Below are 18560 nucleotides of genomic sequence, written 5' to 3'. Positions count from 1 at the left end.
TACTAAGTTCAACATCTGGGCCCCCTCAATGACATTTTCTATTTGCTGATTTTCTTTCCCCAGTGTATAGGCATACTTTCCTGTTTCTTCACATCTACAAATTTTTTTACTGAAAACTGGATATTTTAGAAAATATAACAACTTAGTATCAATTTCTCTCCCTTTAAGTTTTACTGTCACAAATTTGTTACTGCTTTTTGTTTGGTGGTGGTTGTTTTCCTTGCTGCTGTTCATTTGTTTAGCATTTTCCTGGAATAATTCTATAGATTATGTTTCCCTTGCAGTGTGAAGCCACTGAATTATCTGTTAGATTTTTTGTTTTTAATTTATGTTTTTATTTTTAAGCCCAGCTTCTTTGTGTTTTCATTTTATTTTAATTTAGTGGTCAGCCAATGAATGGTCAGAAGATTGTATTAAATGCCTTCTCTGCCTTCTACTCTTTGCCAAGAGGCTTTGATTTGTGTAACAAAGTAAACCTTCAAACTTCATGCAGTTTACCAAACAGACTTAGCTTTCTCTCCTGCTTGTGCAGATCCACCAAAGGTGAGTGACTGGTTCCTTTTCCTTTTCCCAGGGCTTTCCTGAGCATACACACAGCCAATTACATCCCTAGGAATATATTGGAACTTCGCAAAATCCTCTGTGATTGCCTATTCTCTAGAATATTTAAAAAAAATTCCCCGCCACAGTCTTGTTTCCTTTAACTGAAAGCACAGTTGTAGGATTTAGCTAGCAGTTTGCTATTGTTTAGGTAATGTCCTGGGGGCAGATCACCCCATTCTACCTTCATTAAGCTGATCTCTCTGCGACATCACATAGCCACCACCCTCTGAGAACAGAGATTTCTCAAATCATTGTAAGTTTGAAAACAGTATTGACTGTATTCTGGGTATGGTGGTTTTACTTTTAAGAAACTCCAAAAGGGGTATTTTCCCTCCATTACCTGAAATGCTGCAAATCTTTGGCTGTATTACTACTGGATTAGGAAAGGAGGGGAGTAGAATTAGCCCCAATAATACATCGTAGGTCTTCCATGTTACCAAGATTCAATAGTTTCTCTTGAATAAGCAATGATCGGTTTGTTCTTTGGCTTTGGATAAGTATCAAGTTCTATAATGGTTGATTTTAGTTATTTTGCCCACATTTTCTTTGTTTTAGAAGGACAACTTCACTGAAATCTTTACTCTGCCATTCTGCTAATTGATCAAGAAAGATTATTTTATGATGGGATGACAATGAATTTCAAGGAAATTTCTTTCAAGAGTCCATAGGTATCTTAGAGGTATTTCCAATAACAAGATAGCATTCTTTGTCATTTCTATTTTATCTTTTTAAAAACATATGTATGTTTTCTTTTCTTTGATATGTCTGACACATTACCATACATTTCAGGAATATAGGCCCTAGTTATAACTACTTTTGGTTTTTCTTCATGAATGGAAAAATAAAGATAACACACTTTCCTGAAACACTGTTTGTCTGACTCCCTCTTTTACCCAATTAGCCCTAGTTAGTCTTTACTCATAGACTCAGTTATTCTCTGAGTTCCAGCATCAATATGACTCCAGGCCAAGGCAGGCTGAAAGAGTCAAAGACTAGCCCCCACAGCTGAATTCTAAAGAAAAGGTACTCTCTTGTTTTTTATAAACAACCCCTACTAATAACTTTGTGCCTTTCTTCTTTCTCTTCATAATTCCTGTGATTTTCCTGGCAGAACCATCCTCCCCTTCATCAACCCCTAATCCCTGGTAAAAATTTAAGTCCAATTTCCTTTTCAAAAGAAGGATAAAGCTGTTCCAAGGAACTAAGCCAACTTAACCAAGATATATCTGAGTCAGTTTTAAAGGGGAAGGTTATATTTGTTTACTTTTTCAACATTTTTAAAATAAAAATATTCAAACTTACTGAAAAACTGAAATAATTTCATATCCAATATTCATATATCAACCACCTAGACTCTATTAGCATTCTACTGTATTTGTTTTATCATATGTATCCATCTTTCAATCTTTCTATCCATTTACCAAACCATGTAATTTTTTAATACATTTCAAAATAAATTGCACACGAGTAAATATTAGTAAATATTTCACACACATATTATTAAATAAATATATTTCAATATTTTAAATTTTAAATTTCAATATGTCAGGATTTTACTGTACTTAAAAACAATTTGAGAATGTTATTTGTAAAAATTTTTTGATAATGTTTAATAGTATTTGATTTATTGTTCTTGATCCTCTCAGTCTGGAATAAGAATTCTTTACTCTCATTTTACTTCATTTATCTTTTCATGCCTAATTACAAAGGCTGATTTCCTTATCTCCCTTTATCCTGCACTCCTTCTTGCCAGGTCATTTACCTAGTGTCACCTCAGTGAGTGCATTGTTTCCCCCTATCTCAATTTTTCTTTATTTTTTATTGAAGTATAGTTGATATACAATCTTATATTGGTTCCAAGTATACAATATAGCAGTCCAACAATTACCCATATTATTAAGTTCTCACCCCAACTAGACATGCAATTTCTGAAATAATCTCTGACTTTTAGTGCCCATGAGCATGTCATAACCTACTGACCTTAGAATTTGTTGGTCTCTGAGTTATTCTGGCTTCCCCAAAGAGCACTATTTCAATAGAAATAATTGGAGGTAAAGGGATTATTTTGTTGCAGGATGTCACTGGATCTTTTGATGTTTTGGTGGGAATAAAATAGGTACATTATTCTAAAAAGAAGGTGTTTTCTAAGTCAGGGGGAAAAAATAGTAACTCATAATTTGGAAATACCCCAGCTAATGATACAGACAAAAATATGGAGTCTTGGATCAAAAGACCTTTAAAAACATGTATTCAGTAATTAGGGAAAAATCCTTCAGGCATGTTTGTCAGGCTTTAACATGATAGGGTTGCATCATTGTGTGTAGTTTACATGAATTCAGTTTTCTCATCTAGAAAATATGGAGCAAGAAGTCATCTAAATCAATCACAGAATTTATTATACACCAATTACTTTTATTGTCAACTGACTTGTGGCTATACCTGGATTAGTCTGTGCCACCAGTAAGCATATTTCATTCTTAAAAGACATTCTTCAAAGAGTAAATATAACACAGATATGAAGTTCATTACTTTTTTTTCCATTATAGTCATACCGATTTTGGTACAAAAGTTGAATGTTATTGTAACAAGTACCTAAAATATGGGGGCAGCTTTGAAATTAGATAGTGAATAGAGGCTGGAAGAGTTTTGAGGAGCTTGGTAAAAAAAATGCTAAGATTGCCTCAAGGAATTGTTAGTAGAAATATGAATGTTTAAGCTACTTGTGATGTGAGCCTAAACAGAAATGATGTGCGTGCTATTGGAAACTAGAGGAAAAACAGTTCTTGCTATAAAATGGCAGAGAACTACCTGTATTGTGTTCCAGTGTTTTATGGAAATTATAACATATAAATGAAGGATATTTAACAAGATTTCTATGCAAAGTATGTGCTGCATGTGTGGCCTTGTTTCTCTTTGCTATTTAGAGTAAAAACAAGAGGAAATATATCAATTGAAGAAGTACGTATTAAGCGAAAAGAAACCAGCTCTTCCGAGTTTGGAAGATTCTCAGTCTATCCAGATAGAGTGCTTTGGAAATAAGGCCAAAACTAGCTGGACAGCCATGTGCTAAACAGATTAGTTGTGTGACACATGAATCCAATCAACCATCTTTGGCAGAAGCCAGATTCAGATTAGTTACTCAGGAAATATCCAGTCTTGTCTGATGGTTTGGACCCCCTTTGAATTACACAGGAGGTCAGCAAGGTTTTCAAGAGTTTTATACCAGCAGGAACACTGCAAGCTTGCCTAGCTAAAAGGGACAGGGAGATAAAATGAAAGAATAATGATTTTAGGACAGCAACATGGATACAAGGCCTGTGGGGCTGCCACTGTCACCATGGGCTGAGGGACTGGGGAGAGGGGCATGGACACCTGGGAGACCTGAATGACATAGTCACTACCTCACAGGCCTGGAAGATAGAATACAGAGCCAGAGAAGACTATTACCAGGCCTTAATTCAAATGGAATTTGCCCTGCCATGTTTTGGGTTTGCTTGGGGACCATGACCCCTTTTAGTTTTCTGATTTCTCCCTTTTGGAGTGGGAATGTCTAACCTATGTCTGATCCCCGTTTGATTTTTGAAGCATCTTACTTATCCTATTTCACAGGTTCATAGCTGGAGAGGAATTCAGGATGTATCAGACCTGGAATCCTACTCATTTCTGATTTCAGTGATCTTTCAATGAGATTTGGGAGTTACTGTTGATGCTGGGATGAGCCTAAAGTTTTGGGAAGGTTTGCATGGGGTCAATGTGTCTTCCATGTGAGAAGGACATGAATTTTGGGGGACCAGAGGGCAGAGTGTTATGAGTAGAATTATGTCTCCCCAGTTTCATATGTTGAAGTTCTAATTTCCAGTACCTCAAACTTTAGACTGTGACATTTGGAAAGAGGTTCTTTGTAGATATAATTAGTTAAATCAGGATGAAGGTGCACTGGAGCAGACTGGGCCCCAAAGAAATATGACACTGTCCTTACAAATAAGGAGGGATTGAATACAGACATCCACCCAAGGATAGCACCTTGGGAGAATGAAAACTGAGATTAGGTGGTGCTTCAACAAATTAAGGAACTTCAAAGATTACCAGCCAACAGAAGCTAGGACAGAGACGTGGAAATAAAGCAGCCCCCAGAAGGAACCAACTCTAATCTCTGCTTCTGGTGTTCAGAGCTGTGAGACAACACATTTCTTGTACCACTTTGTTATGGCACTCCTAACCAATTAATGCAGGTGACAGCAAGGAAAGAGAAGAGAAATGTATTAGACCTAGCATTCACATGATCAATTTGCAAATTGGGTATGTGTTAGTTCAGATTGCCTGCCTGTCATCATAAGATTGTTTTAAAAGCTGTTTCATTACAAGTTTCTTTTCCTTGGACTCTAATTTCTCATCTCTTTATATAAAATTAATAGTCCAATGTTATCAACAATTCACACTTAAAGGAAGGCAATATCACTTTGTAATGTGGTAAAGGAATTTATATTAACAAATTTGCATGTTGTAATTTACACCAGCAGTTCTCTGGATGTCCCTACAGCAGAATATATATTTCTATACAATTTGCTCACTTTTCAGGATGCACATTACTAAATGTAGGAGATGGAACATATGACATTTACTTCCTAATCTTCATCTCTGACTAAAGAGATGTCTGATGTGAACAGGACAGGGGGAAAATTTATTGTATATTAGTTACATTTAGCCACACACACATGTGGGCGTGCTCAGCCAGAATTATAACTTGCTTCATAATTTTGCTTTCAGGGACTCCAGAGACTTCCAAGATATTGATCTTAGCAATGTAGCCCTTTATCATTTTATTCCTACAAACTTTGGACCTAAATCATTGATCACATGTTTCTACTTCAAATATTTCCTAATTTTCAGCTTCTACTTGGCTATTAACTTTTAACACTTTAGTCATTTTTCATTTAAGAATCATCGTCTCCCAGCCCCCTTCCACCCTTCCAATCTCTCTCTTTTGCTTAATGATCACACTATAAAATTCTGTTCCAATTTATGTACTCTTTCATTATATTAGTTTGCATTTTGGGGTGCCTATAGTAATCAAATAAATGGTAAGTACCTCTATTTATTCTCTTTCTTCAGAACTAAACCAGCGACTGATATGAGGAGATGCTCAGTAAACATTAAATGAATAAATGAATAAATATTTACCTTGTTAATTCTTTCTTATCAAAAGTACTTGTGTGCATAGCTTAGTGTTTTCATACATAGTTCAACTTTCTAATAACCAAAAAGCTTTCATAAGGGAAGTTCTTTTTAATTTTTTAAGCCTGATGTGGTCAATTAATCTTCATTTAAAAATTCCTAAGCAGTACTTGTCTATACTTAACAGAGTTCCCCGTAGAGTATGTAAATTATATATAAAAAAATTACTGCTCTTGGTAGTTTCTCTCTTTTATCAAACATGATTACTGTAGACTGATTACCAAACATTTGTGTCCCTCCAAAATTTGTATGTTGAAACCTGCTTCCCAATGTGTTGTTATCTGGAGATGCCTTTGGGAAGAACCCCTATGAATGGGATGAGTGCTGTTATAAAGGAGACCCCAGAGAGCTCCCTTGTTCCAGCATGTGAGGGCACAGTGAGAAGACAGGCGTCTATGGACCAGACACCAAATGTGCTGACCTCCAGATCTTGGACTTGGTCCTCCCAGAACTGTGAGAAATAAATTTCTGTGCTTTGTGAGACACTCAGTCTATGGTATGTTGTTATAGCAGCTCAAAATGACCAAGACAAAGATCTTTGCGGAGTTAATATATTTCAGTGCATTTACTTTCCATTCTTTTTCTATATACCTATTCACACAATATGGAAAGACAAGTAAGAATATATATACAGTGAAAGCCCCATGGACTTTTTAGGGCTGCTTGACAAAAAAAGAAAAAAACCCAGCTGGAGTGGGGCATCCCTGTCAGCCAACAGGACCCAGTTTTGTATGGACCACTGCCATCCTTCATGCTTTGGTCGGAATCTCTGAGAAGCTCAGCATTCAAGAAGTCTTCCCCTTGTGGGCCTACATGGAGTCACAACAATAGTGGGCAGAGAAGCTCTTCTGAAAAGCAAGCCCACACGTGTACTCTTGTGCCCTCACCCAAACCCCCATCTCTGAAAAATGCTGAGAAAATGAGGAACCACCCACCTTTCCAGCACCAAACACGTGACTTTGGTTTTATTGCCCTTGTGCATTTCCATAATCAGAACTATTCCATATAAAATATTTTAAATAATTTTACTGAACTACAATTGTGCACATTAGATGAATTTTTCTTTGGTGAATAACACATCTAAGCAGCTCAAAAACCAAACAAGAATATGCTAGTGCTACACCCATCTCATGTCTGTCCCCTTCCCAGTCACTGTCCTCCTCCTTCAAATGTAAAGACCTTCCGGACTTCTAAGTCAAAGGAAGATGTGGCTATTTTAAAAGTACATATAATAACCATGTAAGAAAACTTACAGTATGAGCATCTTTTTTTCTGGCTTGTTTTGTCAGTATCATGTTTGTGAAGTTGATCTACACTTTTATAATATTTTTAAATGCATTTTCCCAATACACTGTTGACGGAAATTTGAATTGCTTTTAGCCAGAGACATTATGAGTAATACAGTGAGCATACTTGTACTTTGGTGAACTATGCTTACATTTTTATTGAAGTGAAGTTTGGGAGTCTTACAGTATACATACATTCAACTTGACTAAATATTGCCAAAGAGTTTTCCTAAGAGGTTCCACCAATTTACATTCTGGTTACTAAGGACTGAGAGTGACAGTAGATGGACATCTTTCCATGCCAATGACATCTAGATTTTTGCTGTTTTGGTGGAATGATATTGATTACTCAGGACAGTTTTAATTTGCATTTCCCTGTGACCATTAACATTTATTAGGCTTCTGGTTATGCTTATTTGTGAATACCTATTTAAGGTTTTATCTATTTTTCTTTTAGGTTGTCTATATTTTCCTTATTGATTTAAACAATTAAAAAAATTTAAGATCCAAATACATTGCCAACTATAGGTATTACAAATACTTCTCTCACTCTGGGTATTGCATCTTCTTTCTCTTAAAGGACAGTTTGACCAAGTAATTAATTTGAATATAGCCCAGAAGGGAATGAAAGTGCATATTGTCAACTCTGAGGGTACACCTATCTTGATTACAACTACTCAACTCTGTTATATGTGTGAAATCAGCCATTGACAATACAAAAACAACTGAGTGTGGCTGTACACTGATGAAATCATTTATGACATGAGAATTTTAATTTCACATTATTTTCAAGTGTCATGAAATAGTATTCTTGTGATTTTTTTCAACTATTTAAAAATGTAAAATCCATTCTTCTTGTCTCAAGGGTGGTACAAAAACACATTGGGTCGGATTTGGCACATTAGCCATTATTTGCCAACCCCTGACATAGTATAATCTACCAAACATTTTCTATATAACTAGTAATTGAGAGTGTCAGTTGATGTACATCTTTGCCTAGGTACATGAATTTTAATTTTAGCTATTTTGATCAATTCATATTAATAATTCAGTGTTTACTCTGCTGTTATTTTTTTGTTAGTTTTTCTATTCACATACAGAATTTTTCATATATTAAAGATGCAAGCATGTTGTCAACTATATTAATCACAATTGCATTACTGCCTGTTTCTAAAAGTTCTATAGATCTTAACCACTAGTTGCTCTGTTTTTATAGTCAGCTTACCTCCAGGTGTTTGCTACTTGATTTATTATGCTTGTGTGCCTGATACAGTTGTTATCGAATGCCAGATATTGACTATGAAAAGTGAAAGGGATAATACAGATTTCTCTTATGTTTATCTTCTCCCAGTAGGATTTATATTTACTTCTGGCAGAGGTTTATCATTCTAATCTAATGTGTTAATTAGCTGATCAGATGTGGTTTTCAACTTTTAAGGACTTGTCTATTTCCTTTATTATTACTTGCAGATGGTAGTCCTTCATGAGTTCTAAAAATCTTGGATGTTTCTCAGAGCCCCTACTATGTTGACAGGACTTGAACTTCATGTTTCTCCCCTAAGATTATGAGACAATAACCATCTGCTCAGTCTTTCAAATTGAAGTTGCTGCCATGAATTGCCAAATGCCTTGTATGGGAAAGCATAGTTAAGTTTTGGGCTTATCTCTGCTTCTTCTGTGTCTTTGGGATCTTGATGCCTCATTTCTTTATTGTCCTGGTAACTATTCAACCCATTGGAACAAATGTTCTTCCAATGATATTCGGTTTTTCTAAGGGTTTCAGCAGAGACTTAGTCTAATACAAGCTAATCCACCATGACTAGAAAACAAACCCTATTCCTTATGTAATTATGAATCCTGTTTATTACTGAATGTAATATATGCATTTAAGTAATATTATATATTATTAATGCCTTTAAAAATGTGTGCTAATTTTTACTCGATATTTCTTTTCATAGATGCAAATTATTATTTTTAAAAATGTGTAAATTGTTTCTACATTGGGACTTCCCCATTTGGATTTTTTAATTTATTGGGGTTTGTGATACCATTCTTTCTTCCAATTTCTCTCTTTTTGAATGGGAATGTTTACAATTGGTACCCAACATTTTCTCCACTATTACATTATGGTGTTTTCTAATTTTCCAGTCATAGGTCCACAGATGGAAAGGAATTTTGCCCAGCATGGATTACACAAAGTTTTGCCCATGCCTGATTAGATGATGAGAATTGGGACCTTTGAGATGGGGATATTTTAGATGGAACTTTATCTAGGAGCCGATGTAATGAGTTAAGACTTTTGGAGATGTTGATGAGATGACTGTACTTTTCATGTAGGATGGATATGAATCTTTTGAGGCTAGAAGGTGAACTTTGATATACTGAGTAATGGTTTTCCCAATATACCCATGTCCTAATGCCTGTGAATGTTTCCTTATATGACAATAATGATTTCACAGCTGTATTTAAGTTAAAGGTCTTGAAGTAAGATTATTCTGGATTACTGGGTAAGCCTTAAGTGTAATAAAAGTCTTTATGAAATAGAGGCAAAAAAGCCAAATGAAGACGAGGGACATGTAACAGTGGAGCAGAGAGAAAGTTAAAGATGCATCCTTGCTGGCTTTGCAGAGGGAAGAAGCCTTGATCCCAGAAACACAGCCCTAGGAGCTGCAGGGGGGGCACTGACCCTCCCTAGAGGCCTCCGGGTGGGTGTGGCCCTGTTAACGCCTTGGTTTAGGCCCAGTGAAACCCATTTCAGGCTCTTTACTTCTAGAATGGTAAAAGAATAAATCTGTGTTGTTTAAGCCACTGGCTTTGCTATCATTTGTTACAGAAGCAATAAGAAACTAATACAGATTTAGATATGACATGACTTTTTTTATTAATTTGGGGAAATTTTTAATAAAAAATATTATCTCAAATATTTCAAAGGTATTTTCCAAATTTGTTGAGTAATTTGCCTTGTTAATTACTTTGAATGAATGGAGAGATACATTGTCTAGAACACTATGGTATGCATTATTTGTCTTATCAAATGGTTTTTATCAACATTTACCTATATTTGAGTTGTTCTGACTTTTAAAAATGGAATAAACTGAGCAAAAAATTGTTTCAAAAAGTTTTTTTTACTTTCAATTTCCTTGCTGCTATTATCCTGGCTCCCTCCTCTCTTCAACAATCAAAACTCTTGACAGTAATTCCAGAATAATAATCTGATTGATTACCAGACTCTCAAAATTGCTAAATCCAATGGGTACTTTTTAGCTTATAATATGTTGGTCAAAAGTAGGTGACATTACTAAGCACTCACTTCTTTCTAAACTACTTTTCTCATGAGCCCAGTGACTCCACATTCTCTTGGATTTACTCCATCTCTGGCCCATTGTTCTTGGTTCATTTGAAAAATAATTTTCATTTATGTAGCCATTACATGTGGGAAATGTTTATGGTTTGATTCTAGGTTTTCTTTCACCTGTTTCTTAATATTTTTCCCTGGGAAATGTCCATGGCTACAGTTTCCATGGCCCCTTTATTTGCCCATTCGTCCAAGGATGTAACTCTAAACCCAAGCTTAAACCATGTTCTGAGCTTGGGACTTTATACTGATCTGTCTGCTTGGTGTCTTGTCTTGGATGTATGAAACACAAGGCATGTGCTAAATCCAAATGCATAGTTGTAATTCTGGAGGGGGAAAGATGCTCCCAGTCCAGGGGAAAGAACCTTTGAAGCCGAAATCAGTCAAGGGGAGAAACAAAGTGGGAGAAACCAGTTTATTACTTACAAGCAGTCATCTACTTCTACTAGCCCATGTCTCTTTTGACCTGGCTGCAGAAGGGTCCTACCAAACCTCTCTGGTCCAGATATGCCCTCACTCCTCACCCCCCTTGAAATCACCTATTGGTATGGAGATGCATAAGAACAGGAGAGAGATTCTGGAAATATCCCAATTTTTCCCACAATAGTTCTCTGGGCTTTATCGTAGATAATGGTGCCAACACCGTTCTTCAAGCTACAAAAGACAGATGCTTGGCACCTGCTCCTCCTTCACTCCTGATGTCCAGATCCAAGTCAACCTTACCTCTCACTCAAACTAACTTAACTATCACTCAAACCCATCCATTTTTTTTACTTTTAACCGTCTCTAATGTCATCTTCTTACTCTAATCTATAACCGTCACTCATATGGATTGCAACTTCATTCTCATGCTGTGGACAAAATGAAAATTTCAAACACATATTTGTTAGGCTCCACAATAAAGGCCACACTGAAACAATTCCATGGTCTCTCCTGGAACAGGTAAAGACCAACTCCCCCACTGTGACCATGAAGTTTTTCTGGTCCTCCATCCACTGAGCTCCCCAGCACCATGTCCTCCATGCCTCTCTCCAGTCTCTGGGAGGCTCTCACACTTGCCTTTTCTCACTGCCTTGTGCCTTCACGTTTCCTCCTATCTAAAAGTCTTTGTACATTTGTTTGCTCTGCCTGGATTGGTTCTCCTCACTTTTTCTCCCAACTTCCAATAGCCACTGGGAAATATGATATGTCCTCCATCACCACTCAGACCTCAGTGTTCATTTCCTGAGGACCTCTATACCGACTATGCTCCTCAGCTCACCCCTTCCTCTGCAAACACTGGCCCTTTATCACAGGCCCTTTATTACAGTTGCAATACTACAATTCTTCTTAATCACTTGCTTAGAATCACTTTATTCAACTTATTTTAGAAATACTGAGAGCATAGACCAAGGACACTGCTTTTCATTAATACTCTGGGATTATTATAATACCTGATATATATTGGACACTTCCTGAGGCTTTGTTTAAGGGATTCAGGAAAATAAGTATAAGAAAGAAAGAAAAACCTGTGCCTTATCACTTGAACATTTGACCTAGAACCAGTCTTGATAAAAACTCAAAATTAGTTAACTTACATTAAGAATAATTACTTCACATTCATTATTCTTTTTTCCTTTTCATACACTCCATTAGCTTAAGCTAAATTAATATTTCATAATGCACAACTTGGCAAAGAAGAAAAATATTTCTTCTATTAAGATTAATATATCACAAATTATCTCCACCATCCTTTCTTACCTTCTCCTTTCCTCATGTTAATAATTGAAGTAATTTGTGTTAAATAAATTAATAAATGAGAGAGGATCATTACCTTGATCAGACATGTCAGCATTTCACTTAGAAGAGTAACCTTTATATTTTCATATGTTCTTACCTAAAAATAGGCAATAATTAGAAATTACTTGTAAGGGGGTTGATATTCCTATCCAGAATTAATTAATTAACATTAATAGATTAGTTGTAAGAATTTGTATGATTTAAGTAAAAGATTGGGAACTGGCTTTAGTACCATTTCAGTTTTTTAGTATCCAATTCTTTCAGGTTGTTCCATGTCCCATACGTAATGGCTACATAAATGAAAATTATTTTTCAAATGAATCAAGAATAATAGGCCAGAGATGGAGTAAATCCAACAAACTTGAATTAGATGATTGTCATAAGAGTATGACTAGTAATTTGCCCCCAAATGTTTTTAGGAGAAAAATTAAAAAGGTTAATGGTGTGTGAAAGCAGTAGCAATGATGACTTATTTATAACAGAAAAAAGGGGTCCACATATTGCGATGAGAAGGATTTAATTTATAGATAAACCTTCATGTGATAAGAACTAATTTGTATTCAAATACATCTGATCATAAATAAGAACATTACTTTATTTAAAAAATACCTATGAAAATTTGAACTTTTATAGAATAGTCTAATTTTTAAACCATTACATGAAAATGAGTCAGAGTAGTATTTATTGGTCACTTGATATTTGCTAAGCATTATCTTGGCTTTTCTCATGAATTTTTGCTTAATCCTTGCTTTCTCTATTAGATATATGCATAGTTCTCCTCATTCTACTAATAGAGTTTAAAGAAGTGTCCAAAGGTGACGAGGCTCTCAGGCATTTTGAACTCAATCTTCTGATTCTGTGATTCTTGCGGGTGTGCTTATGAGTAAGTAGGTTGAGAAGGGTAGAGTGAGACAATCTGTGTGGAGTAGCGCGTTCCTCTTGAGAATCTGAACATCAGGCAGTGGTGTGGGGGAAGACCAGAGTGAGGTTTCAGCTTCCATCTTTGTCTCTAGTGTGTGTCCTTGTCAGCTGTCTAACATATCTGGATCCCAGCTGCCTCATCTGTAAAAAAGAGTTTGGCTTCTGTGAGCTCTGAGGTTCTAGGAAGCTCATAATTCAATTCATAATACAGTTTCCCAGGTGAGGCTGCACCTATTCAAATAAAAGCTACATATCTAAGTGCAGGGAGGGTGATGAATGTGGAGAGGCTTCACTGAGAATTTGATTTATTGATACCAAATGTTATATCTTTTCAGGTTTCTTCAAGGAAGACATAAACCTGATAAGTTGCTAGAATCTAAATTAGTTTTTTTAACTTATTATCCATAGAGAAATATGGCTTGTTTAAATTACTAGTGTATTTTTGGGTGTTTATAAATCAAAACTTTCATTAAAATCTCTATTCCTTCATAGGAAGAGTGGGCAAGGAAAACAAGAGGACTCAATAGCAGCTGAAATAATATTTCAAGAAAAGCAGTTATTACTTGACTCTGGATTGTCTCTCAGGGCTGCATTTTCTGTAAGTTAGATTGGATTCTGTAATTTCTATTTAGGAAAAGCACTTAAAACCAAAATGTAGGTAAGAATTAAAAAATATGCAAAATTATTTCAGTGATACACCACACTGACAAATCAAAAACTATGGAGACTCTCTGAAATCAAAGGGTTTATTGAGCCATTACAGCTGTAGCCAGATTGTCCTGGGACAAGGATTTCTGCTTCCTCAGCAGCAAGACCAGTTAACAGAAATAACTTGTCCACCAGACTCAAGAAACAGGTCACATTTGTAAAGGGTCTCAAGGAAAGAAACAAATTCTTTAAATTCACATTGGCTACAGATAAGGACGGTGGGCAAATGTGAAGTGGAGAAGTCCTGGCATAGGTCATTAGTCCATAGAAAAGGCTTGTGGATTGGCTGTTGATGATCGTCAGACACTGGTCACTTGCAAGGGGGATGCAGTGGTTCTGGGGACCCTCTAGATAATTGTCAAAATGAGTTCATCTAGGAATGGGGAGTTTTGGTTAGCTATGACCCATGGCTTTGACTGATGATCTTCCCTTGTCTTTCTCCCTCATTCTCCAGCCCTTATGTCACTTAATTTAGGACATTTCAGAATTTTTGCTTTGTCAACACCCATAGGGTAGTTACAATAAAAAAGTCAGATATAACAGGTATAGAAAAGGATGCAGAGAAATGGAAATACTCATGCAGTTTTGGTGGTTATGGAAAACAATGCAGTCACTTTGGAAAACAGTCTGGAAGTTCCTCAAACAATTAAATATAGAGTTACCATGTGGCCCAGAAATTCCACTGCTATGTATATGCCCAAGAGAAATGAAAGTCCATGCCCCCACAAAAAGTTGTATCCAGATGTTTATAGCAGCATTACTCATACCAGCCAGGAGATGGAGACCACCCAAATACTCACAAATAACAAATGGATAAACAAAATCTGTTAGGTCCATATAATGGAATATTATTCAGCCAAAGAAAAGGAATGAAGTTTGGATTCATGCTAAAATATAAATGAGTCTTAAAAACATGCTAAATGAAAGAAGCCATCGCACAGACCACGTATTAAATAATTCCATTATGAAATGTCCAGAACAGGGAGCTCTACAGAGACATAAGGTGGACTGGTGGTTGCTCAGGGCTTGGAGGCAGGGGATGGAGGGTGGTGGGGCAATAGTTAATGGGCATGAGAGTTTCCTTTCACAGCAAGGAAAATAGTCTAAAATTATCATGGTGATGGTTGCACTTGTCAATATACTAAAACAACTGTATCGCACACTTCAAATGGGTGAATTTCATGCTATGAGTCCTATTTCAATAAAGCTTGATTGTTAAAAATGAAAAAAGAATAAAAATAAGGAGAGATTTTTAAAAATTAAACTGAAATAATTATAATACTCTCTTCAAGTTTTTTCAAAGCCCTCTTAACTGAAAAAAGTCTATGAACCTTCACATGTGCTAAGCTGAAGCCATTTATTGGGAAACTTACAGATTTTCATAAAGGTTCTGTTTGAAAGACCATCTTCAGTGCCTCAACTCTGACCACCTAACAATTAGGAGACCCAGTAGGGGTGCAGGGGAAGCTGGGTAGATGTGGATCAGGAGCTCACTAAGGAAATTTGTGCAGGAAAGGGGCCTTGGAATAACTCCATGGATTCCTTTGCTCCAGGCCCTGGTGGGACAGCACCAGGCACTAAGGTGCTTAGAAGCTTAGGCACTAAGGTGGAGGACTGACAAGGCAAGGACGATAAACGTTGCCCAGACACAAGAAGTGAGTATGGCTTTCTAGAGTCTTTGGCTACAAAGTAAGCATGTGCCAAAGTGTGCCCACAGGAGCTCGCCTTTCAGATGAAGACAGTGAAGACTGTATTCTCAGAAAAAGAAACAGAGAGAGCTTGAGAAGTATGTGCTCTTTCCTAGGCCTTATCACACATGAAAATAACTCATCATCTGTGCAATCATTTTTCCATGCTTGCCGCCCCACCCTACACCCACACTTGATTTATACTAACAAGAGATTACCCTTGCTTTTCATTTCAGGCTGCTGTGCTTGATAAATAGCAAATCAGTCAGTGCACACTTGTTGAGAAATACATGAAGGCTGGAATGAAAGAATAACCAAATGAAAAAGGGATAGATGTACAAAAAGACCTAGAGGCTGTGTCTTCACTCAAAGTGAGAATTCATCCAGAATGTGTAACTTACCAATTAACACCATTCAGGCACAGAGATAAAGGTACTGAAATAATTTAATTAAACACATAAAAGTAGGTAATATTTAAAACACTTGGGAAATTAATATAGGCTTTCATATCTTTGTTCATGTAATTTGCACTCCAGTCTTATGGAGCAGGTATTTTTAGTTCCATTTTAAAGATGAGAAAAACCAACCTTGTCTATGTGACAAAGTAAGGATACATACACATTGAGGTCTCCTGACTTCACAAATCATGACTTCTTTCTTGCATTCGCTGTTTTAGTGTGAAAATACAGAGCATGGTGGTGGTTGGAGGCACACGAGTGCAGGAATTGGAATTGGAGGTGGAGTTCTCCCATCTCCTGGGGCCCCTAGACCATAGCGCAGGTGCTTTTTTATAGCTGTTCCTTTCAGGTTCCTGCCTTCCCCAAACTGCCACTCATCTTGGCCTTTCTGTTGAAGAAATAATGGCTCTCTATTTGCTAGAATTGCCTAAATGAAGAGGGAGCTATTCCCCAGTATGATCATTCTTTATACATAAACACATGGTTCACTTAACATTTCTTTCCCACCTTCTACACCAATTTTGCATTCCAAATGTTAGGCAATAAAGCACAGGAGGAAATCATTTAGACCCCCTGATGTGCAACAGCATATAATCCCATATCCTATGTAGCACACAGTGTCATTGTGTAATGCTTGATGACTCACACCACCAGCAGTGAGCAGCCCAAACTCCCGGGCCTGACATGTCAGACTTCCTGAGCCTTGCCTTGCCTACCTCTACATCTTATGTCTTTCACTTCTGCAACTTCCAAATAAGTACTCTGACCTTTTATGTTTTTCTTTTGATGGAGAGAAGTCTTCCCCATCAACAGTTTCAAGTTCTTAAATAAAAGTAACAGTATCTTGTTCATTCTTATAACCTAAGCTTTAGTTTCGTTCCTTCATATAAGGTGAGCCCAGGGAACATTTGCCAAATTTTTCATTCCAGTTTGGATAAGAATATACCACATGCCAAATCCCTGATGGTGGATGTGGTCCATGCCCAGTGCAATGGTGGTTCAAGAAGGAGTCAGTGAGCGGGGGCTGGGAGGTCAGGGCATTGCAGTTCCATTGGTTTCAGTGGAAAGGGACCCCTATAGTTTGCTCAGTACCCATGACTCCCAGAGTCTGCAGGCTCTCTTTGAGGATTGGGAGTGATGTGTGAGAAAGAGGGACAAAAGGAAACTACCATTCCAACTTCAAAATTAAAAACCTAATTTCCACAGTAGTGTTTTTATATTACAAGAACTAATATTCTTTTGCTTCATAATTTCTTAATCTAATTGATCAAGACTCATGATTTTCTTTTGAAATTTTTGTCTTTGACGTGTCCATTTTCTCATGATGATATTGCCTCCCTCTTAACTAGAGTTTTAGAGGAGAGACAAATTTCAAATCTTTTAAATTTTGATCCTTTTCCTTTAATCCTCTGGTCTTGTCTATGTTTACCATTTTAGTTTGACCTTGTGGCCGATAGAGACCAGGGTGTAGCTTTTTTGGTCCTCAGTTTTATCCCAAATAATGTCAGAAAAAGAGAGACCTGATAACAGAAATTTGAACAAAGGAGGAAGACTCCCAGACCATCATCACAACTCTTCTCGCTCTTACTGTCCTAGAAGAGTTTACAACTTACTTCACAGTCCATTCAGGGTCACAGGTGACCAGACAAACTTCCAAGTAATAAGGGCTACCTGGAGAGGTTGGGGTTCAGGCCTGAACAAAATCTGGGTTTTCTTCCTGAGAAGAAATTTAAAAAAAGAAGAACTTAAAAAGGATACTGAAGAGATGGCAAATGAAAGCCCAATTACACATGGCTTCACTGGTAAATTAGTACTTTAGAATAAAAGTTAGGAATAAATAGTTCCAATATTTCACACATTCTTAAAGAAAATAGGAAGAATAGACACTCGTCAAATTATTACACTAAAAGGCAGTATTACACTGATTTCAAAACAAAGAAACCATAAGAAAACTACAGAAAAATATTCTTCATCAAACATAAAAATCCTTAACAAAATAATAGTAACTTGAAGATACTAACATGTGAAAATGATTTTACGTTATGACTAAGTTGGATCATCTCAAGAATTCAATGTGGTTAAACATTTGAAAACTATATTAATTGAATAAAGGACAAAAACCAGTTTTTTCCTCAAATACACAAAATGCACTGACTACAGCCTCCACCCATTCATGACAAAACTCCCAAAAACGAGTATTAGGAAAGAATGCTAAGTGATAAAAGGGCTGCACAAAATACCCCATGGCGAATACATTGAATTGTGAAAGATTTGAATGAATTCCCCCTCTGATTGGGAAAAGGCAAGGAAGTCTCCTTTTGTTGCTACTATCGATATTATTTGATCATTATAGTAGTATAATCAGGCTGGAAAAATCAAAGGTATTCAGATTAGAAATAAAGTAATAAAATTATCTCTAGTCATAGATGACATAATCCTTTATTTAAAGAATTTCAAGAATCAGAAAGAATATTAGAACTAATAAATTCATTTAACAGGATTGCAAGATACAGTATCAGTGCAAAAA

At 36.4% G+C, this 18560-nt stretch overlaps 1 long non-coding RNA gene across 1 annotated transcript in view; it reads left to right on the top strand.

The window, feature by feature from the left end:
- The window catches only part of LOC140850106 (uncharacterized), a 77136-nt gene extending 61135 nt beyond the window's left edge, over positions 1–16001 (top strand). The window contains exons 2-3 of the long non-coding RNA XR_012132860.1: positions 13672–13777; positions 15812–16001. This is a non-coding gene — a long non-coding RNA (uncharacterized lncRNA). The remainder of the gene's footprint in view (positions 1–13671; positions 13778–15811) is intronic.
- Positions 16002–18560: the final 2559 nt, after the last annotated feature.

Source organism: Manis javanica, chromosome 6, assembly GCF_040802235.1.
Source record: "Manis javanica isolate MJ-LG chromosome 6, MJ_LKY, whole genome shotgun sequence".
NCBI classification, from domain to species: Eukaryota; Metazoa; Chordata; class Mammalia; order Pholidota; family Manidae; genus Manis; species Manis javanica.
This window is presented reverse-complemented; position numbering and strand designations above follow the sequence as displayed.